This window comes from Mobula birostris, chromosome 5, assembly GCF_030028105.1.
Source record: "Mobula birostris isolate sMobBir1 chromosome 5, sMobBir1.hap1, whole genome shotgun sequence".
Lineage (NCBI taxonomy): Eukaryota > Metazoa > Chordata > Chondrichthyes > Myliobatiformes > Myliobatidae > Mobula > Mobula birostris.
The window spans coordinates 54,976,455-55,000,876 of NC_092374.1; positions in this window are offsets into that span (position 1 = coordinate 54,976,455).

Genomic DNA, 24,422 nt, shown 5'->3' on the forward strand with positions numbered 1-24,422 from the left:
AACCGCACTGCCGGTGGCAGTGGTGGAAGCGGATACATAGGGTCTTTTAAGAGACTCTTAGATAGGTACATGGAGCTTAGAAAAATAGAGGGCTATGTGCTAGGGAAATTCTAGGCAGCTTCTAGAGTAGGTTACATGGTCGGCAAAACATTGTGGGCCAAAGGGCCTGTAATGTGCTGTAGATTTCTATGTTCTATGATCTATATTCACATCTGATCACAGTCATTGGAGACAACACGGACACACACATGTGCATGCATACACACACACACACACACATGCACTCTCTCACAAACACACACACACACACATGCACTCTCTCACAAACACACACACACACACACACACACACACAGTCACTTGCTCTCAGACTCTCTTTCACTCTGATATATGAACCCTCACACAATCTTGCACGCTCTCTCCCATATTCTCACACTCACTGTGTCAGTCACACACACACTCACATGCACTCACATTGTCTTTCTTACATACTCTCTCACTCTTTCTTGCAAGCAAGTTCTCTCTCGTACTCTCACACACACTTTCACTCTCAAGTTCTCACACACTGGCTCTCTCAAGTACTCATTCTCACACACAAAATACACACACACACACACACACACACACAGATCTTGCTTCCTCTCACAGGAGGAACGCTACAGAAATACCAGCAACAGGACGCCTTGTTGTACCTCTAGCCATTGCACAATGGGCATTATTGAAGGTGATAGAAGGTTCACATTCCGTTCATTTACTCTTCGCCCCACATGATTTTTCTGACAATGGCATAATTATGCCCTTCCCTCTCTCCCCTCACCATGACTATGTGCTTGTGGGACATTGTCCAACCTGTTCAAAAGTTCCCATGTGATTCCCAGCAGCACTAGCTGGGCCTTGGTCATTCCAGTGAATGGAGCCAGAGCCCATCCTTTAAACCACAGAGTTGCTGGTTGGCTCAACAACTGTTGTTAAACTGATTCCAAGGGCGCAAGCAAAGGTCCCACCACAATATAGGCAGAGGCCACCTAACCTTTAAGTAGAAGATATCATTTCAGGCATCCAAAATCAACTCATACACACTGTCAGCTTCCATCATGGACTCTGGATGGGGATTTTACTTACAAGATCATAACACTCCATGATCCCTTAAGATAATAAGAGGGACTGGTAGCCAGCCTGCATGTTTCCCATGGAACTAATGGTTAATATGAAAAGGTCTAATTTTAAGGTGATTGGAGGAAAGTATGGGGAGGGGGTGTGGATGTCAGCATTTTTACACAGAGAGTGGTAAGTGTGTGGAACGCATTGCTGGGTGTATTGGTAGATATATTAAGGACATTTAGGTGAATGAATGGAAAAAGGAGGGCTATGTAGGTGGCTTGTGATAGATTGATCTTAGAGCAGGTTAAAAAGTAGGCACAAAATCGTGGGCCAAATGGTCAGAACTGAGTTGTACTGTCCTATGTTCCAAGTTCCAAACATTCCTCTTCAGAGATTTTTGAGATACAGTCTATTTGACATCAACTCTGTGGGTTAGAATTTAACAGTCTCTAAGGACAACAGCAAGTGGTCTGAAGATGTCTTTGATTTTGCGTCATACTAAACTACTCATGGTGAGATACCTGTGCAATGATCCATATGAACACGTATAGGACATTGATGAGGCTCCACCTGGAGTATTGTATACAGATTTGGTGAACCTGTTATCGGAAAGATGTCTTTAAATTGGAAAAAGTGAAAAGAAGAACTACGAGATTGTTTCCAGAACTCAAAGGCCTGAGTTAAAGGAAAAGATCAGCTAGGCTAGGATCTTATTCATTAGAGCACAGAATACTGAGGTGGTGAACTCATAGAGGTGACTAGAATCACCAAGGGCATAAATAGGGTGAATGCAGACAGTCTTTTTTATATGGAAAGAGAATCAATTACCAGAAAGCATAGGTTTAAGGTGAAAGGGGTAAATCCATCTACTCCATTGGCCCATCACCCACACAGTCCTCCCACTGGGTTCCTTCCCTCTACTACTTTCATCTGCCCAACCTATCTCCTATATTTTGTTCCAGATCCATCTTCTTTCTGTATCAGATTCCATAATTTTTAGACCTTTGTTACCTCTAACTATCACCTCTTAGCCTCTGCTGCCATTTCTACTCTTCTCTCCTCCATCTGCCTATCACCCCTCCTCACCTGGATCTACCTAACACTTGATCATTCTTGCTACACCCCTTCCACACACTTCTGTACTTTGGCAGTACCTCTCTCTATCTTTCATTCTAGATGAAGGGCCTTGCATCAAAACATTAGCAGTCCATTTCCCTCTGTCAAATCTTCCTGAATCCTCCAGAATCTTGTTTGTTTCTGTGTTTAAGTTGTACCCTTTACCCATTAACTTTGTAAATGGAAAATAACAATTGCTGACAGCATTACAGATGTGGGGTCCTAGGTACCTCTTTATCTGCCATAACTAATACGATGAACAAATGTAATGAACAACTTTTGTCCTCTTGCCGCATTAAATACTCAGAATTGTAACTGAACATGGTTAAAATGCTCGTTTATTTCTGTTTACAGTAAATGTGCAGTAAAAATAAGGGAACTTAAATTTATGATTAAAATAACCGATTTAAGATCGTAAACAGATGAGCTTTTCTTTGGAGAGATTAGTTGGTCAATATTAGTGTTAATATTGGAGCAAACAACATTTCAGTAACATAGCTGGTAAAAGTTGAAGAGAAATGTGAAGAAGAGGAATGAAAATTAGGTAGCTAGATGGGCAAGGATTGGTTTTCAAGTGGTAATTAAACACCAGACTGTTTCAATGTAATTTTACTGTACGGCTAACAAAATAACATCAAAACATTGAAGTGATTTACATGTCACTTCCAGAGGTCAGTACAACACCAAGTTATTATTTTGGCCATACTTTACCATTTTATCTGAATATTCTAATACATCCTATGAGTGTACAAGCAGGGCACCAACAAATTCATTGGCTCATCACTTGTGACCAACTTCCAAAGTAGTGAGGCTCGACAACAAACACTTTCTAAAGCTAAAATCTACCACAAAGCACTGCCTATAGAGGATGGGATTGACGTATTAACAGCGACAACGTTGATGAGGCCTTTGTTTCGGCAGAAGTACACAAGGGAAGGGAGGGGGGCAGAATGCAGTCCATCACGTGAAAAGCTTTCGGAGTGTCGGAGAGGCTCCAGAGAACGTTCACAAGAATGATCTTGGGAATGAAATGCTTAACATATGAACAGCATTTAATGTCTTACTTGTTAGAGAATTGGGAAAAGGTGGGGTGCAGGAGGCAGGGAAAATAACAAGGAATGACACTTTCAGTAAGTAGGATTACCAAGGGTTGTAGGCAAGGGGACAGGGGGCTCATCAGAGCAAGAGGTCATAGGGATGGTAAGGCTGAAGAATGGTGTGTGATAAGCACATACAGTACAGAATTAAGGTGCTTTGGCCATTTCTGTTTGTGTGGCCCATCAAGTGTATGGTGATGGGATAATTGGGCAGAGGAGCAGTAGTCCAATAATGGTGATTCTGTAACACTACCTGACAGTATCCATGTCCTGGATTGTGATCGTAAAGCTGCCATGTACTGGGAGTGCTTAATGATAAAAATCTTTATTAATATAATTATAAAACTCTGGTCAAGCCACCTTTGGAGTATTGGGTACAGTTCTGGGTACCCCACTATAGGAAGGATGTTGAGGCTATGGAAGAGGTGCAGAAGAGGTTTTACCAGGATGCTGCCAGGTTTAGACGGCATGATAAACTTGGGTTGTTTTCTCTGGAGCGCTGGAGACTGGGGGGAGATCTGATAGAGGTTTTCAAGATTATGAGAGGCATAGATACAGTGGACAGAGAGTATCTGTTTCCCAGGGTTGAAATGTCTAATACCAGAGGGCATGCATTGAAGGTGAGAGGGTATAGGTTCAAGGAGGATGTGAGGAGTAAGTTTTTTTACTCAGGGAGTCATGGATGCTTGGAATGTGCTGCCTTATATGTGGTAGAGTCAAATGCATTAGAGGCTTTTAAGAGACATTTGGATAGGTACATGGATATAAGGAAGATGGAGGGATATGGGTATGGTGTAGGTAGGCAGGATTAGTGTTTGGGTGTTTTTGATTTGCTTTTCAGCTGGTTCAGCACAACATTATGGGCTAAATGGCCAGTTACTGTGCTGTACTGATCTATGTTCTATGATGGGTGTACCAAGGACAACATGATCCAAGTCCTCCTGCTGTGCTCCAAGAGTGGTGTTGCATGTGGAATGGTGTCAGTCCATGTGCCCTTGACACTGAATACACATCAGGGATTCCGCGTGTTTGGACAAATTTTAAGAGTTTATAATGTGATCTAGAAACACCCATTATTGCTGTTTTAATTCAATGAAACTTGATTTATATTGTGCAAGAATATGGAATTGAATTTCTAGACAATCTTCTTTCCCTTGTCATAGCAGATTGTCTGCTGCTATGGAGACATTTTGTTGTTCTTTTTCTTGTCAATTATATTCCTGCCTAACCCAGCCGAAAGCATCTATTCATGGTGATCACAGTGTACAATGAATTCACCTCGACTGATTTTTGAATAGGAGTGATCCTCTGCTCATTGTTAAACATAGACAGGTAGATTATGAATGCTTTCTGTCAGAGGTGCTCCCATTTTATGCCTGTCTAATACTTCTTCATAAAAATGAATAAAAGAAAATATAAACCAAAATATCCCCAGTACTTAGATTTCTAACCCTTGGGCTTTGATCCATTTTGTTTCGCTCTGCTCCAGACTCCCATTTCACTGCCTTAATTTTCTGGTTAGTTTGATTTTCTACTTAATCATCCAGCCATTTGCCTTTTACTTCCTGTCAATCTTGTAAATTCTTTTATCTCCAAACTTCCTCCTCCATTCCCAGGAGCTGCTACAAATACAACTGATTCATTTGGAAGAATCAATCTATATTTCTGAAGGAGGGCATGCTGTTTTTATTTCTTTGAGTAAGTTTATAAGTGCCTATTCTAGAACTTCATCCATTTTGGTGCAAAGTAACAATAGAGACAAATACTCTGGGTCACCATGACAAATGCGTATTTGTTTCTTCATGATTGAGCAGACCATTCTTCATTTGACCCACTAAGATGCATCAGAGCTTAACTGTGCTTTTTTAGCATTGATTAAAACATGGTACAGATGCAGTAACTCAATGGTTTCAAGTACAGTAACTGAAATGATATTGTCTACTGTATAGCACAAATGACTTGGAAGGGACTAACATGGATTTGATGGTCTGAATAGCCTCTATCTATCAGCATTGTTCCATGACTTCATGATTCTTTGATGAACATGTTCATGGAGAGGCACCAGTAAATTTTCTGAATTACATCTATTAATGATGCACGATTGACAAGGGTTCAGGACACCCAAACTGATTCCTAATGGAATCAAGTACTTATCTCCAGTAGTTTTCTTTTATATAATTAAACAGTCTTAATGTGTTAAATCAACCTTCTAATTATATTCGTCCCATCTTGTATTATTATACACAAGATTTTCCAGTAAGTGTGCAAGTGTTTCTGAAGATATGACTCTTCTGTTCCAGTCATGACTTCCTTTGAATAATCATCCAGAAAATTTTATGTTATCTTTCCATGATTTATCCTGCTTTGGTTTCAATGAATGGTAAATTCATTGCTGCAAACCCATTGCTGCAAAATGAATGCTCTCTGCAAACCCGTGAAAATACCAGGAAAAGATTAGGCTTGTTAACATGCAATGGTCGCAGTAATGTCCAATCTAATGGGCATAATTTCACCAGAAAATGTTTGCCCTAGTCAACTGCTCCAACTTTAGCATCACAAGGAGAAACACAACCTGGTCCATTACCTTTGTTAGTAGAAGATCATTCAAGATGGAATTGAATGAAAAAGGAAGAATGATGAAAGAACACCATGACTGAAACAGCAGCAGCGCCAACATCAGTGCCGAACTAAATGATAATAGGTTCACATACCCAAGCTAGGGTGAAAATTATAAACACACATGTGCTCATGATTTTCCTTCGCTATGCCAGCAGAAAGTAAATGTGTTTGAGAAGACCTGCTTTTCAAGCTATACATTGAGATTCTCCTGGTAAAAATGGTAGCTTCATTACATGTAAATGGTAACAAGGAAGAGAGCTTCAGACTCTAGTAGATTTCCCTCTAACTGAGCACTGTCAATTGACTGTCTTCCTACTTGCTTCATATTCCTTCATTTGCCATTAATCTCACCCTTTAATTTCCTATGATTAAAGAATAGCTTTATTTGCCATGTGCATCAAAACATCAAAACAGTGAAGTACGTTGTTTGCATTAATGACTAACAACGTCCAAGGATGTGCTGGGGCAGACTGCAAGTGTTCCTGCATGTAGTATGCCCACAATTTACTAACCCTTACGTCCTTGGAATGTCGGGGGAAGTGGAGCACCTGGATGAAACCCACATGGTCTTCGAGAGGATGTACAGATTCCTTACAGAGAGTGGCAGGAATTGAAACCGATTGTTTGTGCTGTAAAGTATTTCGCTAGCTGCTACATGACTGTGCACCTGCGATAGAGCCATGATTCACACGTTGGCTGTTAGTTGTGAATGCTTATTCATTGCTAATCATTTTTCATGGTGAAAGTTCAAAATGGAATCAGCATCTTAGGGCCAACTGGGATCTGACTGAACAGGGCCAATCAGACAGAAGTGTTGTGAAATGGACTGTAGAAATATCGAGAAGTGTACCCAAGTGTATAGCTAGTGGTATCCTGCACAATAGTACACAAATGCTGCGCACTTCCGTCTCCACAGATGCTGTCTGACTGGCAGAGTATTTGACTTGAAGAGATTACTGTAAAGATAATGTCAAAGATGACATGAGGAGAAATAATGGGGGAGAGAAGGACAAAAGAATAGTAATTACATTGTTAAAATATCACCAGCAATGAAAATTTGAGTCAGGAAGGATGTGTAGACTTAGGAAAGGCTGCACCAGTGGTTTACCAGGATGCAGCCTGTATTAGAGGTATGAGCTATAAGGAGAGATTGGACAAATTTAGATTGTTTTCTCCAGAGTATCAGAGGTTGATGGGATATGTGATACAAGTTTATAATATGAGGAGGCAGTCAGAAACTTTTTCCCATGGTACAAATATGAAATAAGGTCATGTGTTTATAGTGAGTGGGAGACTGTATAAAGGAGATGTGCAGGGCAAGATTTTCACATAGAGTCTGGTAGGTGCCCAGAATGGGCTGCCAGGGAGAGTGGTTGAAACAGTTTATAGTGGTGTTTTACATAGACACATGAATTTGCAAGGAATGGAAGGATATTGATCACATACAGATAGAAGAGATTTAATTTTGCATCACGTTTACGGACAACAGGGCCTGTTCTATGCTGTACTGTTTTTGCATATCCTATGTTAAGTGCATATAGACTTTTATTTCTTAGTGCCATAGAATAAGTTACAGTTACACATTGTTAAAAGGCTGCTTGACCTAACCTTACACTCAATGTCAGTAAGACCAAGGAACTGGTTGTGCACTTCAGAAAGTGTAAGATGAGGGAACACACACCAGACCTCATAGAGGGGTTAGAAGCTGAAAGAGTAAACATTTTCAGGTTCCTGGATTTCAATATCTCTGAGAATCCATCCTGGATCTAACCTATAGATGCAGCTACAAAAAAGGCACAACAGTGGCAATATTTCATTAGGAGTTTGAAGAGATTTGTAATGTCACCAAAGACACTCACAAATTTCTGTAGATGTACTGTGGATAGCATTCTAACTGACTACATCACCATCTGGTATGGTTGGTGGGGGGGGGGGCGCGGGTGGAGGTGGTTGATGGATCAAAATAAGCTGCAGAGAGTTGAAAAGCTATTCAGCTCCATCACGGGCACTTCTTCTCCTCTAGCCTCCGTTGGTCAGAGTTGAGCGTGGATATTGTGTCCTAGCTGTCTAGATAGGCAAGCCTAGGCAGCACCATATGGATAGCAAGCTGTTGCCCATGTATGAAGCTCCCCTTCTTCATGCATCTGATAAACCCAAAGGAACAGCAGAGACTGATACAGTTTGGTACCAGCAGCATCACAGGAGTTGCCAGTCAGCGTTGAATTCAATGTAGGACTGCCTTAGGGACTCCAGCTTCAAATTCTTCCCTCAGGGTTTACTACTGAAGCTTTCCCCATGAGTGAGTATAGCCATAAGGCAGTGGAGGTTTGAGATCAGAGTTCTCCTTTTCCTAGATGAGCTGTCAACCACGGCTGATGAGCCCATCTGTCTGAAGCAACTAGTTTTAAGGTGCCAGTAACCTGCCTTTGTCCTTTCTCCTATCAGTGGAAATGGTTCCACTGGGCTTAGTAGCTAAGCCACATGTGAAAGCCAGGAGCAGGATTTGGATGTCAGAGGCTATTTGAGGTGCACACCATTGGGAGCATTTATTAGGTAGCGGGAGCTTGTCCCCATTACCACCCTCGGCTATAACAACCTCATGGGCACCAGCTTCTGTAGTATCCTGGACATCTTCAAGGAGCAATACCTCAAAAAGCTGACATCCATCATTAAGGATGCCCATCACCCAGGTCATGCTTTGTTCTTTTTGCTGCAATGGGGGAGGAGGTACAGAAGCCCAAAGGTACATACTCACTGATAAAGGAACAACTTCTTCGCCTCTGCCACCAGATTTCTGAATGGACTTTGAACCCCGCTATTTTTTTATTTCTATGTTTGCATTACATTTAATTTACGTACATATACTTACTATAATTCATGATTTTTTTCTATTATTATGCATTGCATTGTACTGCTGCTGCAAAGACAACAGATTTCATGACATATTCCATTGCTCCCAGTCTCGATGCATGTTAAGATTGCACATGCAGGCTCCTCCCAGTTTCCATCTAGCTAATAGGAGTTACCTGCCACTTGTTTTTAACTCATCGACTGCAGTCCATTTAAACCCAGCCACAGTTCTTGTTCACTCATATGAAGCAGCCATCTATTCTTAGCCTTCATTTATCTTGTTGCTTGTAGTATTTAAGTATTTTGTTTTGTGGCCCCCTCATGGTTTCTACTTTTGCAGTTTATTGTTAAAATTATCATTCATTATTGAATTACCTCTGCATTGCAACTTTTGGGTCCACATTTTTGACAATGCAAGGATGTGAGATTTTGATAATGAAACATGGAAAGGACAGACAAGTAGCTGGGTAACCAAGGGATCAAGGCAATTATTAGTCATGAAGCTGTAGATTCCCAATAACAATATAAGTGTAGGGTCTATGGGCAACCCTGTTGCAATCCAGTCAAAAGTTTTGTTTCTTGTCACTATGCTGTAGAAGTGAAAAAAGACAAAGCTTGTATAAAGCTTGGAACCAGAGCAATTTTGTGCTTAACTTGATACTGCAAAACTTTTGTGCTCATTGCTTTTTTACTGTAGAATCTTTCTGGTGAAGACAAATAATAACACAAGTGGAACCAACAGAAGGCAGATAAAGAGAAACAGGTTTATGGATGCAGTTCCTGTATCAAACTGTGCCATGGACTATTCTGACAGTGGTGATTCATATCAATGTATTAAAACTGGGCAAAGAAGTGTTAGCAATAATATTTCCACTGGTAGATACAGTAATTACATTTTTTTTGTCCACAGAAGTAACAGAGTGACTCACACTGAACTACTGAAATATTAATTTGTTTCATTTCAGTTCTTCAAATCTTTCAGGTAGGAAAAGGAGCCTAAATATTTTTTTATCTTTGCTCCCATAGAACATACATATGTGAGGTATATGAAGAAAGATAGCTACTCTAATATACTGGCACCATGTTTATGTTGCATTTATAATACACTGAGCTGAACTATGAATGACCTATTCAGAGCCTGTTTGACATTGAACTAATTAACACTAAAAACCAACAATCATATTTATGTGAACAAAGCAGTTTTATAAATCACACCCTTAATATGATAAAAATACATCAAGTTTCTTCATAGAAGTATAAACACATTTTAACAAGACCTGCAAGTGAGTGACTTAAAGCTTTGTCATAGTAAAAGGATGGAAGGGTGGTATGAAAAGTAATAAGGTAAATAATAAGGAGAGAATTTCAGATCTTAACATCTTGGTTGCTGAAAATGTACTATAGCTGCCTATGTCAGGGCAAAAAAACAGTAGGTGTACAAGGAGCTAGTGATGGGGCATTGCAAAGATCTTGGCATGCTCCGATGAAGTCACAGATATAAGCAAAGTAAAAAGCATGAAAGAATTTCAACCAAGCACAAGTTAGTTTAAATTTAGATAGTAGAGCAGGAACCAATGTATGTCAACCAGCAAAAGGATAGGGGAGAAGATCTGGTGTGAGCTGGGGTCTAGCAGTAGACTCACATTTGGCAAACAAATCAGGACCAATGCAGAAGGTCACTGTACAAAGTTATATTGGAAAATGTGTGTACCTTTGGAAACAGGTGTACCATATGGATATGCTATTATACCAGCTACTAATTGCTGAATGTTTACTTCTTTCAAAATTGAATGTGTTGGGGGTAGTCACTTTAAAGTTCAAAGTAAATTTATTATCAAAGTTTGTGTATGTCACCAAAAACCACCTTGAGGTTCATTTTCCCTTGCAGGTATTTATAGGAAAATAAAAGAATGCAGTAGAATTTATGAAAAACTAAATAACAAAAACTGACAAATAACTAATTTGCAAAAGAAGACAAAACATGCAAATAGTAATAAATAAATGATATTAAGCTGTAGAGTCATTGAAAGTGACTTTATAGACATTGGAGTTACTTCAGCATTGAGGTGAATGAATTGATCCACATTGGATTAGAAGCCTGATGGTTGTTGGGTAATAACAGTTCTTGAACCTGATGATATGGCACATAAGGCTCCTAAACCTCCCACTCGATGCTAGTAGGGAAAAGAGGCCTTAGCCTGGATGATGGGGGTTCTTGATGATGGATGCTGCTTTCTTGGGGCTTTTGAGTTCAACCCTGTGCCTGTCACTTGCCCTGATGAACACCAGCACAAAAGTTGTCATGGACATTGTCAAAAAGTTTGAGGTGTTGCTACTTTAGTGAGTAGCAGGACAGTAAATGTGTGAGATAGAAGGGAAAGAGGTTCTTCAGGCAGACCAGTGGGAATAGCATGCAATGGACAAGTTTTGAGAAACTTCTATAGATGTGTACTGGAAAGTGTGTAGACTGGCTGCATCACAGCCTGGTATGGAAACAACAATGCCCTTGAAGATCCTACAAAAAAAGTAGTGGATACAACACAGTCCAACCCCACCATTGAGCATATGAACACAAAGCATTGTCGCAAGAAAGCAGCATCAATCATCAGATCATCAGGGACCCCCACTGTTCAGAACATGTTCTCTTCTCACTACTGCCATCAGGAAAAAGGTATAGGAGTCTTAGGACTCACATCTCCAGGTACAGGAACAGTTATTATCCTTCATCCACCAGGCTCTTGAACCAAAGGGGATAACTTTGCTCAACTTCACTTGCCCATCATTGAAATGTTCCCACAACCTATGGAATCACTTTCAAGGACTCTTAATCTCATGTTCTTGATGTTTATTGCTATTTATTTATTATTATTGTTTCTTTTTGTATTTGTACAGTTTGTTACCATTTGCACACTGGTTAGTGTGGGCTTTCATTGATTCTGTTATGGTCATAACCATATTATGAATTTATTGAGTATGCCTGCAATAAAATGAATCTCACTGTTGTAAAGGGTTATGTATATGTGTACTTTGATATTAAATTTACTTTGAAGTATGAACTTTGAACAAGGCAGATATGTTAGTAAGCTTGTTAAGTATGACATTGTCCAATGTAAATAGAACAGAGTGGATGTAGAGAAGATATTCCCATTAGTAGGAGGTGCAAGGATCTGACAGGTCTGCCTCAGAATAAAGGAATTCCCCTTTAAATCTGAGATGAGGAGGAAATGTCTTCAGCCAGAGGGTGGTGAATCTTGAATTTTTTGTCACAAAGGGCTGAAGATGTCAATTGATTTCATGCATTTTAGGCCAAGATTTTTGATTTTAAATTTTTGATTGGTAGGAGGTCAAGGGTAATAAAGAGAAGGAAGGAGATTGACAATGAAAATATCAATTATGATTGAATGCCGGAGCAGACTTGATGAGGTAAATAACCTTTTACTGCTCCAGTGCCTTATAGTCTTTTGAATGGACATGTCCCTGTAAACAAGCTGTATTGGTGAGGTTCCAAGAGAAAACAAAGTACAGAAAAATACAGTCAGACAAAAAAATATAAGGAAGGGTGCTTGTTGCTAGGAGTAGGACCAGATCTTCAAAAGGTTGACAGGTTTATTGATACCAAGAAACATGTATGAGGTCACTTAGGAGATAATTATAAATGTCTTGCAGGAACATTTTAACCAAGAGCCTTTAGATCTTCCAAAAACTACCTGAATGTCATGTGTTCCTCTGGACAAAGGAAACAGTGGTGTGCTAATGGGTGTAAAATCCAGACTTATTTACACCAGTGGCTATTGGATCATCTGGTGTGCAGGCTACCAAATGTGAGAATTCTAGTAGAAATGTATGGTATAAAAACAGAAAATGCTGGAGATACTTAGCAGGTCATGCAGCATCTGTGAAGAAAGGAACAGACTTAACTCTTTAATTCATCAGAACTAGAATTGTGAGTAAAAAAGAAGTTTGTAGGGTGGAAAAGTAAGGTAGGAGTTGAAGAGAGAAAAATAGAACTGACTTTTAAGTCTGGTTGCTATAAATGGTATTGTTTATACCAAGGACTGGGTGATGAATGCTTCTCAATCCTAGCTGTTCTGTCTCAATAAATGTTCATAGAAGGAGATAAATGAGAGTGGTACAAAAAATATATAAAATAAAATACTTGGAGTGTAGGTGCAATGCACAATTTCTAGAAGTTGAAATAAAAGAAAATATTGTAAAAGCTCAATGGATCAGGCAGTATGTGTAGGGCGAAAATTGGATTAATTTTACAAGTAATTCATCTTACATCAGATCTGCCCAATTCTAAAACAAACAGCAAGGATTGGTTATCTGAAATTATGAAATTCAGCAATCAAGTGCAATTATATTCCTACATGGGAGATGAGAAATTTCCGGAGCAGTGTAGGAAGCCAAAATAAGGCTAAGGATAGAGAATATAAATGGAAGCTTAGGGTTACATTACACTGGACAATAAATGTTTTCAAAAGTGTTGCTTCCTCAGCATTTTTTTTGTTTATGATAGACTGCTTGAATATGAACACAAATATAATTTCAAACTACTTGTATCACGTAGAAATTTGGAGAAACAACACGTTAACTTTTATTGAATATAATGTGTTTAATTGCATCATGTTGCTGATGCTTTGCAATAGTTCAACTAAGTTAAAAATATTTTGTTAATGATTTTCATTTGTACTCCATGTCTGAGGCTTCTCACTTAAGTGTCCAACAATAATTCACCAGCACTGATGGATTCCAGTTGCCCTGGTATCTTTTCTCCATGACCGCAATGTCCTGGTGAAACCTTTCACCACGTTCGTCACTAACAGCAACAAGATTTGCAGGGAAGAAGTCTAAATGGGAATGCAGAAAACGGATCTTTAGTGACATGTTGCATTTCATGGTTTTATATGCTTGAAGCATGCTTTCAAACAGCTGCATGTAGTTTGGTGCTCTGCAGATGTCAAGAAAAATTTCAACAACTTCCTTGAATGCCTTCCATGTGATTTTCTCCAGTCCGACTAGAAATTCTTCAAATTGCCTGTTATTGATGACTTGTTTGATTTGTGGACCAACAAAAATGCTTTCCTTAATCTTGGTATCAGTTATTCTGGGAAGCATCTGTCTCAAATATCAAAATCCTTCATAGAAATTTTTGTGCCTGGTGATAGCAAATTCCATCCTTACAGTCCTGAACCCAGTAATTATTACTAAAACCTGTCCTGCCATGCAGCAGCTGCACCACCTAAGCATGCCCAAGCATGCCTGGACAAGATAGGGAACTTTCCTGCTTACATTGTAGTCAACATTTTAATTGACTTGAATTTCAATTATGAATTGAAATAATAAGCATAAGTTTATTTTAAAAAATGGTGTGTGATAGGGAAATTTCATGGTGATTTTCATGATCAGTAGACCAAAGTTTATAAGATACACCTAAAGGTATTCAGGAAGCAAAATCTTTGTTGTCCAGTGTTATCAGACTGAGAATTTAAAGTAATGTTTTGTGGTTCACTTTTTAATTCACTGTCTGGTATAATTTATATTCTATGTGTTGTCTGAACCTTGCATGCTTTTGATGCTGCTGGCAAGCAAGTTTTCCATTGCACCCGTACCTCACTGAAATTGTGCACATGACAATAGACTTGACTTGACTTAAGACCCTCAGACATAGGAGCAGAATTAGGCTATCCAGCAGAATCAAGTCTGCTCCACCATTCTATCATGGCTGATTTATTATCCCTGCACTCCATTCTCCTGCCTTCTCTCTGTAAACTTTGATGCCCTGATTTATCGAGAAACTGTCAACCTCCACCTTAAATATACCAATGACTTGGCCTGCACAGTCATCTTTTGCAAAGAATTCCACAGATTCACCACCATCTGGCTTAAGAAATTCATCCTCATCTCTGTTCTAAATGGACATCCTTCAATTCTGAGGCTATTCTCTCAATTCTGAGGCTGTTCCTTCAATTCTAGACTCCCCCAATATAGGAAACATCCTCTTCACATCCACTTTATCCAAATATTTCAATTTTCAATAGGTTTCAATCAGATCCTTTCACATTCTTCTAAACTCCAGCAAGTACAAGTGCAGAGCCATCATATGTTCCTCATACAGTATGTTAACACTTTCATTCCTGGGATCATTCTCATGACCCTTGCCAATGCCTGCACATCTTTTTTTAGATAGGGGGCCCAAAACTGCTCACAGTATTCCAAGTGCACTCTGACCAGTGCCTTAAAAAGCTTCAGCATTACATTCTTGCTTTTGTATTTTTGGCATCTCAAAATGAACACTAACATTGCATTTGCCTTCCTTACCATTGATTCAACCTGCCAATTAACCTTTAGGGAATCCTGCACGAGGACACTCAGGTTCCTTTGTACCTCTGATATTTGAATTTGCTCCCAATTTAGAAAATAGTCCACACCTTTATTTTCATGGTCCGGTCCGTAAAGTCTGGATCCTGGTTCACGGTCCGGTCCATTGTTCCTTATTCCTGGTTTTCTGGTTTTCTCTTATTCTGTTGGGTGCTCTAATTGAGGCAGCTGATTCACATTTTGGGCTGGCTACATAAATAGCTCCTTGGTTCAGCATCAGTTGCTGGATTGTTCCTATCCAAACCTTTCCCCCCCCTTCCCCCCCTTCCCCCCCTTCCCCCCCTTCCCCCCCTTGCCCCCCTTCCCCCCCCTCCCCCCCTTCCCCCCCTTCCCCCCCTTCCCCCCCTTCCCCCCCTTCCCCCCCTCCTCCCCTCCTCCCCTCCTCCCCCCCTCCCCCCCTCCCCCCCCTCCCCCCCCTCCCCCCCCTCCCCCCCTTCCCCCCCTTCCCCCCCTTCCCCCCCTTCCCCCCCTTCCCCCCCTTCCCCCCCTTCCCCCCCCTTCCCCCCCCACCTCTCATTCCCCCCCCACCTCTCATTCCCCCCCTACCTCTCATCCCCCCACCGAGCCCTGTCTGAAGCTTTGCCTCACCTGAAGCCTACCCTCGCCTGCACCCAACTGCCAGAGCAAGGTAAGGAACTGTCTATTGTTGTTTTGAACTGTCTCTGTGACCACGCCTTCACTAGTTAGGTCCAGCCATTTGCCGCTACCTAGTGTTGGGAACCATCTCTGTGTCCACGCTTTCGCTAGGTAGGTCCGGCCATTTGCCACTACCTAGTGTTGGGAACTGTCTCATCGTGTTCAGCATTCTGTGTATGAGTCCCAGCCCCATGTCCTGTTCCCAAGAAGGGGTCCCGGCTCTGTATTCCATGTCCCTGTGCTCCTGTCTCTCCCTCGACCAAGGCTCTGTGTTCCTGTCTCTCCCTCGACCAAGTCAAAGCTTCCAGCTTTGTGTTCCGAGGTTCCTGTTTCCCAAGACCACGTCATGTCTTCGCCTAGTTCAAGAATCCGAGCCCGAGTCAAGACCTAGGTCTGGGTCCTTGTCCAGTCTCTGGCTCGGAGTCCAAACCCAAGCTTCGTCATGTCCTCGCCTCGAGGAACCCAAGCCTCGTCATGTCCTCGCCTCGAAGAAACCCAAGCCATGTCCAGTCCTGTAGCCATGTCATGTCCTCTCCTAGTTCTGGGGTCTGAGCCCGAGTCAAGACCCAGGTTCTGGGTTCTTGTCCAGTCTCTGGCTCAGAGTACAAGCCCAAGCTCCCAGTTCCCAATCCTGGTACCGCTTGCCTAGCCAATGTCCTAGCCCAAGTCTGTGTTCTTGTCCAAGCTCCTAGTCTGCATCCAGTCACGTCCCTAACCCAGCTCTCTAGTCAAATCCTGTTCCTAGTACTTCAGTGTCTGTGTCTTGCATTTGGGTCCGCTCCTAGCCGTGCCTGCTTTATGACATTTATTCCTTCTGTCAATTGCATGACCATGCACTTTCCCACACTATATTCCATCTGCTGCTTCTTTGCCCTTTCCCCAACCTGTCTAAGTCCTTCTGCAGACCTCCAGCTTTCTCAACACTACCTGCCCTCCACCTATCTTTATCTGATCCACAAACTTGGCTGCAAAGCTATCAATTCCTTTATCTAAATCATTGACATATAACATGAAAAGAAGTGGTCCTAAAACCAAACCCCTGAGGCACACCACTGGTCACTGGCCAACAACAAAAAAGGCTCCCTTTATTCCCAGTTTGCCTCCTGCCAGTCAGCTATTCTATCCATGCTAGCATTTTCCCTGTAACACTATGGCCTCTTATTTTGTTATGCAACCTCATGTGTAGCACCTTGTAAAAAGCCTTCTGAAAATCCAATAAACAACATCCATTGACTCTTCTTTGTCTATCCTGCTTTTTATGTCCTCAAAGAATTCCAACAGATTTGTCAGGCAAGATTTCCCCTTTAGAAAACCATGCTGACTTCGGACTACTTTATCATACACCTCCAATTACCCCAGAACCTAATCCTTAGGAATAGACTACAACATCTTTCCAACCATTGAAGTCAGGCTAACCGGACTCTAAGCTCCTTTCTTCTGCCTCCTTCCCTTTGAAAGGAGCTGAATGACATTTGCAATTTTCCAGTTCTCCAGAACTGTTCCAGAATCTAGTGATAATGATCATTACTAATGCCTCTACAATCTTTCAGCTATGTCTTTCAGAACCCTGGGGTGTACACCATCTCGTCCAAGTGACTTATTTACCTTCGGACTTTCTAGTTTCTCAAGCACTTTCTCCTCAGTAATGACACTCACTTCTGGTCCCTGATACTCCCACATTTCTGGCATTTTGCCAGTGGCTACCACAGTGAAGGCTGATACAAAATACTTTTTAAGTTCTTTCACAATTTCCTTATCTACTGCTCCAGTGTCATTTTCCAGAGGTCTGAATTCCAATCTCATCTCTCTTTCACTCTTAGTGTATCTAAAGATACTTTTTGCATCCTCTTTTATATTATTGGTGATCTTCCCTCATATTTCATCATTTCTCCCATTATGGCTTTTTTTTAAATTGCTTTATGTTGGTTTTTAAATCATTTACCTTCCCACTAATTTTTGTTGTACTATACACCTTTCCTTTTGCTTATATGCTGTCTTTGACTTCCCTTGTCAGCCACCCTTTATAATACTTTTTCATTTTTGGGATGTATCTTATCTCTACCTTCTGAATATCCCCCAGAAACACCAGCCACTGCTGTTCTGCTGTCATCCATGCTTGTGTCCCCTTCCAGTCAACTTTGGCCAGCTCCTCTCTCATACCTCTAATTCCCTTTACTCAACAGATACATCTGGTCTTAACTTCCCCTTCTCAAACTGCAAGGTGAATTCTATCATGTATAATGATCACCACCTCCTAAGGGTTCCTTTACCATATGCTCCCTAATCAAATCTGGGTCATTACATAACACCTAATCCAGAATTGCCATTCCCCTGGTAGGCTCAACCACAGGTTGCTCCGAGAAGCCATCTCAAAGGCATTCTACAAATTCCCTCTCTTGGTATCCATTAGCCATATTTTCCTAATCTATACTGCCTGCATATTTAAATCCCCCATGATTATCACAACATTGTCCTTTCTACATGCCTTTTCTATCTCCCATTGTAATTTGTAGTCCACATCCTGGCTACTGTTCAGAGCTCTGTATATCACTGCAATCAGGCCTATCCTCCAGTCCCCACTCCCATGCTGAATTAGTTTAAACCCTCTCCCACAGCTCTAGCAGCCCTATCTGCAAGGATATTGGTCCTCCTAGGGTTCAAGTGAAACCCATCCTTTTAGCACAAGTCATGCCTTCCCCAGAAGAGATCTTGTTGATCCAGAAATCTGACATCCTGCTCCCTGCATCATTTCTTCAGCCATTCATTCATCAGCCAAAACATTCTATTCTTACCTAAGCTGGCATGTGACACAGGCAGCAATCCAGAGATTACTACTCTGGAGGTCCTTTTGGCAGCTTTCTGCCTAACTTCCTATATTCTCTCTTCAGGACCTCCTACATTTTCCTACTAATATCATTAGTACCATGATTTCTGGCTGCTCATCTTCCCCTTTCAGAATGCCACGGACCCGATCTGAGACAACACTCACCCTGGTACCTGAGAGGCAACATACCACCTGGTGTCTCTCTCACGTCCACAGAATCTGCTTTCTGCTCCTCTCGTTATGGAATCCACTATCATTACTGCACTCCTCTTTCCCATCTTCCCTTTTGAGCCACAGAGCCAGACTCAGTGCTAGAGATCTGGTCACTGCAGCTTCCCTCCGTTAGGTTCATGATTTGATATGGTTGGTTTTACTGTGCTTTGTAATATTCCAAAAGCAATGTGTAATTGAAACCACTGTGGTAGTTAATAAGTGTTATTAGCCTGTGTTAAATTTACTGTGGCAACTGATGTTTCGGGAATGTTGTATATTGAATTTATGTTTGTGAATAAATAGGTAGCAATTGTCACACAGGATGTGAGATTAATCATGGACGAAGTACTTTTTCAACAAAGAAATTGATGAGAAATTTCAGTACTTAGGATGGATCCAGTCAAAATGTTAAGTTTAGCTTAATAGATAATACTTGAAGAGAACAGAAGAAATGGGTAAATTTATGTCAGATCATTTTTAAAAACTATGTGTACTATCTATTTGTGGAACTTGACATATATAAATAGTTAACTACTGGGGGTTGTTTTAAATGAACATTGTGCACCTTAAGAACCTGGTGAAGGATATTTTCCTGGTAGCTACATCCTTGCTATGAACATAAGAGATTCTGCAGTTGCTGAAAATCCAGAGTGACACACAGAAAATGCTGAGGAACTCAGCAGATCAGGGGCCCTCCATGGAGAGGAATAAAGATGATGTTTTGGCTAGAAACATTAACTCTTTACTCCTCTCCAGCATTTTGTGTGTGTTACTGCATCCTTGTTAGTTGCCTACATGATTGAATCCCTCATAAATCACAATTCCAGGCTTATCATTTGTAATTTCCAGACGATGTTAGGGCTGTGTCTTGAAGATATAATTTTTTTGGTTGATTTGAATACTTGCAAGACTTTTGGATACAAAAATGGAAGGCAATGACATGTAAAGGATGTGGAAAGATATAAAGGAGTTGAGAAAGTGTGATTGATTGCAGAACAGGGAAGCCAACGAGACTTTGCTGAGGTGAACAGTCTCAAAGGACCAGAAATCAGCAAAATCAGCAAACACTGGGAATCTGGAAGGAAATCTGCGTAATCAAGAGATTAATGAGAATGGGCTCCAATGAATGGAAAGTGGGTGGAGAGGAAACTAACAGGAGATAAGAGATGAATCAGATATCAGTTCTGTTAGAATGCACTTTTGGATAAGGTTGGTTTTGCAGAGAAGAGGATGTAGGAATTGTCAAGTCAAAGAAGTCAATGTAGTTCTTGTTGAAGGTGACTGTAGTCAGGTGAAGTGAAGATGGCAGGCGATGAAAGAAACCAATGGTTCACTATGCATTTTGGGAAGATCCTGGAACTGAAAGCATTTTAATAAGAAATAAGTAGTATTTAAGTAGTCAAGCAAGATTTGGCACAAATAACTGAACCAGATTTCTGCTAAATACCTTCAAATCTTCATTCCCCTCTTGAGTTGAGTTAGAAAAGATTGAGCCATTCCACTGAAACCAACCATGTGCAAGAGAATAAGTATTTTTTCATGTCAGAAGTATCAAAGACAAAGACTAGGGAGTCATTGAGCAGATCCACAACTCTAGAAATATTTTGGTAGATGAAACACAACTAGCCTGTCCATAAACATTGCGCTTTCCTTCTATTAATGAAAACTAAAGTGGTGATTTATTAAACTTTGAGTTATTGTTTTAAAAAAAGTTACTTTACCTTTTGGGAAGGATTTTTATAACTTTTGCCAGTGAAACTCTCTGCTAACACTTGATGAGCTTGCTTCCAGTACGATAAAAGTCTTGGGAGAGATTGAAACAAGAAATCAGCCTGCAATACTTGACCGCCATCATGCAGCTATAATCCACACACTTCATTTTGTCATGGCATGAGTTTATGGAAAGGGAAACAAAAGATATAGAATTATGCATGCCCTTTGTAAAACATCAGACTGCTCCAAAACACTTGACAGTCAATGATCAACCTGCTGGAGGAACTCAGTAGGTCAAGCAGCATCTGTAATTATTAACATTTTGGGTCAAAACCCTGCATCAGGATTTCTGAATCACCTACTAATACCTTTCTGCCTACAGATGCTGCTCCACTGCTTTGTTCCTTCAGCAGATCATCTGTTGCTCCAGAGTCTGGTATTTGCAGTCTCTTGTGTCTTCATGGCCATTGGTAGCATTTTTTGAAGTGTTGTCGCTGTTAAACTCCAGCACTGCAATCTCCCATCGACAGCAATCAATTAATAACCAGATAGTCATTTCTCTCATAGATACTTGGACTATACCTCATCCCACCCTGCTACTTATAAAAACACTATCCCCTTCTCTCAATTCCTCTGTCTCCGCCAGATCTGCTCTCAGGATGAGGATTTTCAATCTAGAGCAAAGGAGATGTACTCTTTTTTTTTCAAAGAAAGGGGTTTCTTTTCCTCCATCATCAATGCTGCCCACAACCACATCTCTTCCATTTCATGCATGTCTGCACTTTCCCCATCCTCCTGCCATGCTACCAGGGATAGGGTTTCTCTTGTCCTCACCTACCACCCACCAGCCTCTGCATCCAACACTTAATTTTCCAAAACTTACACCACCTCCAGCTGGATTCCACCACCAAACACATCTTTCTCTCCCCCCTCCCCCCAACTTTCTGCTTTCCACAGGGATTGTTCCCTACACGACTCACTTGTCCATTCATCCCTCCCCACTGATCTCCCTCCTGGCACTTATCCTTGCAAGCAGAATAGGTGCTTCACCTGCTGCTATACCTCCTCCCTCACTACTATTCAGGACTTCAAACAGTCCTTCCAAGTGAGGTGACACTTCACCTGTGAGTCTGTTGGGGTCATATACTGTGTTCGGTGCTCCCGGTGTGGCCTCTTGTATATCGGTGAGACCCAACGTAGATTGGGAGACTGCTTCGCCAAGCATCTACGCTCTGTCCACCAGAACAAGCGGGATCTCCCAGTGGCCACCCATTTTAATTCCACTTCCTTTTCCCATTCCGATATGTCCATCCATGGCCTCCTCCACTGTTGGGATAAGGTCACACTTAGGTTGGAAGAACAACACCTTATAATCCATTTGGGTAGCTTCCAACCTGATGGCATGAATGTCGATTTCTCAAATTTCTAGTATTGCCTCCACCCATTTCCCATCCCCTTGCCCCTCTCTCTTGTTATCTCCTTGCCTGCCCACTGCCTCCCTCTGGTGCTCCTCCCCTCCTTTCTTCTTTCTTCCATGGCCTTCTGTCTCTTTCACCAATCAACTTCCTAGCTCTTTGCTTCATCCCTCCCTTTCCAAATTTCACCTATCACCTGCCGTTTCTCTCTCCCCTTCCCCCACCTTTCTAAACTACTTCTCAGCTCTTTTTCTCCAGTCCTGCCAAAGGGTTTCGGCTCAAAATGTCGACTGTGCTTTTTTTTCAATAGATGCTGTTTGGCCTGTTGAGTCCCTCCAGCACTTTGTGTGTGTTGTTCAGCCATTTTTAGCAATTTTTTCTGGAAAAATATTGGCCTGAACTAGCCTGATCCCTCTTAAAATTCTATCATGGGATCTTTTATAACCGCCTGAGATGTATTTGGTTTGACGTCTCATTCCAAGAGGTGCACTGGGATCTCAGCATAGATTTGTTTGTTTGGTGTCTTGGGAGTTGGACTTGAAACCTCAAGCTTCAGATACAGAAGAAGAAAAGCTATCAATTGTATTACAGCTTTTGCTGCACAGATCTGTGGGCCATGACATCAGTTTAGCCACTGAATGTTTCCTCAAGTCTGACTGACTACCCAAAGATGGCACATATGGGTGGGGAACCACCATGATGGCCTGATCAATCAAAGCTATTGGTATCTGTGTGTGGGACCTTCTTTTACCACTGCACAGAAAGTGACAACCTCTGCTAACAAAGACTGAGCTTCTGGAGAAGAAGGTATCAAAACTGTGTACCTGCTCCAAGACAACCTACAGCTAACATACAGTAGAAGACTGATGTACTGTAGCTGAAACTTGCCTCCTCCTTCTCAGAAACTTACATCATTACTTGCCATGGAACAATGCTATAGATAGTCTGCCTCTACTTTAGAATTTGTGCTTTGGATATTCCTCTGTAGAATTGCTGTATTGATTTTACATAGATTAATAGATTCACTATGGCTTTCCTTTCCCATCATTTTTGTCTGTTGTTTCTGTTATTTGGATAGCCATTGTGGTGAGGCTACTCTTGTAGTATTGTGTGTAATTCTGGTCCCCTAACTATAGAAAGGGCGTCATTAAGTTGGAGAGGATGCGGAAAAGACTGCCAGCACTGGATGGGTTTGAGTTATAAGGAGAGGCTGAGGAATGACCTTATGGAGGTATATAAGATTGAGCTTCGTAGATAAGGTGAATGATCAGAGGGTAGGAAAGCCTAAAATACATGATATGAGTTGAACACACACAAAAAAATCTGCAGATGCTGGAAATCCACAGAAACACAAACAAAATGCTAGAGCAACTCAGCAAGCCGGGAAGCATCTATGGAAAAGATTAAACAGTCGACATTTTGGGCTGAGATCCTTCATCAGTCCTGATGAATTGGTCTTAGCCCAAAACGTCAACTGTTTACTCTTTCCATAAATACTGGCTGGCCTATTGAATTCCTTCAGCATTTTGAACATGAGTTTAAGGTTGGAGGAAGAAGATATAAAATGGACCTGAGGGGTAACTTTTGCAATAGAGTGTTGTGGGTATATGGAATGAGCTGCCTGAGGAAGCTGTGGAGGTGAGTACAATTACAATGGTAAAGAGACATTTAGAGAAGTTCATAGATTGGAAGAGTTGAGAGAGAGATATGGGGCAAACAGGCAAATAGGACAAGTCCACGTTTCCAGCTTGGTTAGCATGGACTAGATCAACTGAAGGGACTTTTTTCTGTGCTTATATAACTCCGACACTGTCAATCTGCAACACATTCCTCTCCTTTGTCAAAAGTCCCAACATTTCAAAGAGATTTTAAATCCTTAATGCACGAAAGGGAGACCATAGAATTCTTCAAGAAGAGGAGACAAGTTCTTCCAATGATCTGGCAGGAAAATAGGGGGAAAAGAATCAGCCATGATTAAATGTTGGAATAGACTTAATGGGCCAAATGGCCTAATTCTGCTCCTCTATTTTATGGCTTTGTGGTTAACATACATCCTCAAGGACTGTTAAAATAGATTGCTTGGCATATCTCTTACAGGTACTCCTGGGGCCCCGCATTGCCCAATGTAACTGCATACCTCCCTGCATTCTTCCAGTTCTACCTAGCTAAGGTTGATTACCATCAGCGAATACTGCTCCCATTTCACTCCAAACACACTCACTTAGTAAATGTCAAACTTACACTGTCTGGCTGCAAAGTATGAGATCTTTCTACTTCTTTCAGATTGGCTTTATTGTCCCAAAACAACAAAATTGAAATCAGTAGGAAGTGGAAAAGATCAGATTATTTCTAATTATTAGGACTTTTTCAAAGTACACTTATTGTCAAAGTATGAATGCAGTATACAAACTGAGATTTGTCTCCTCAAAGACAACCATGAAAAACAGAAAGCCATGG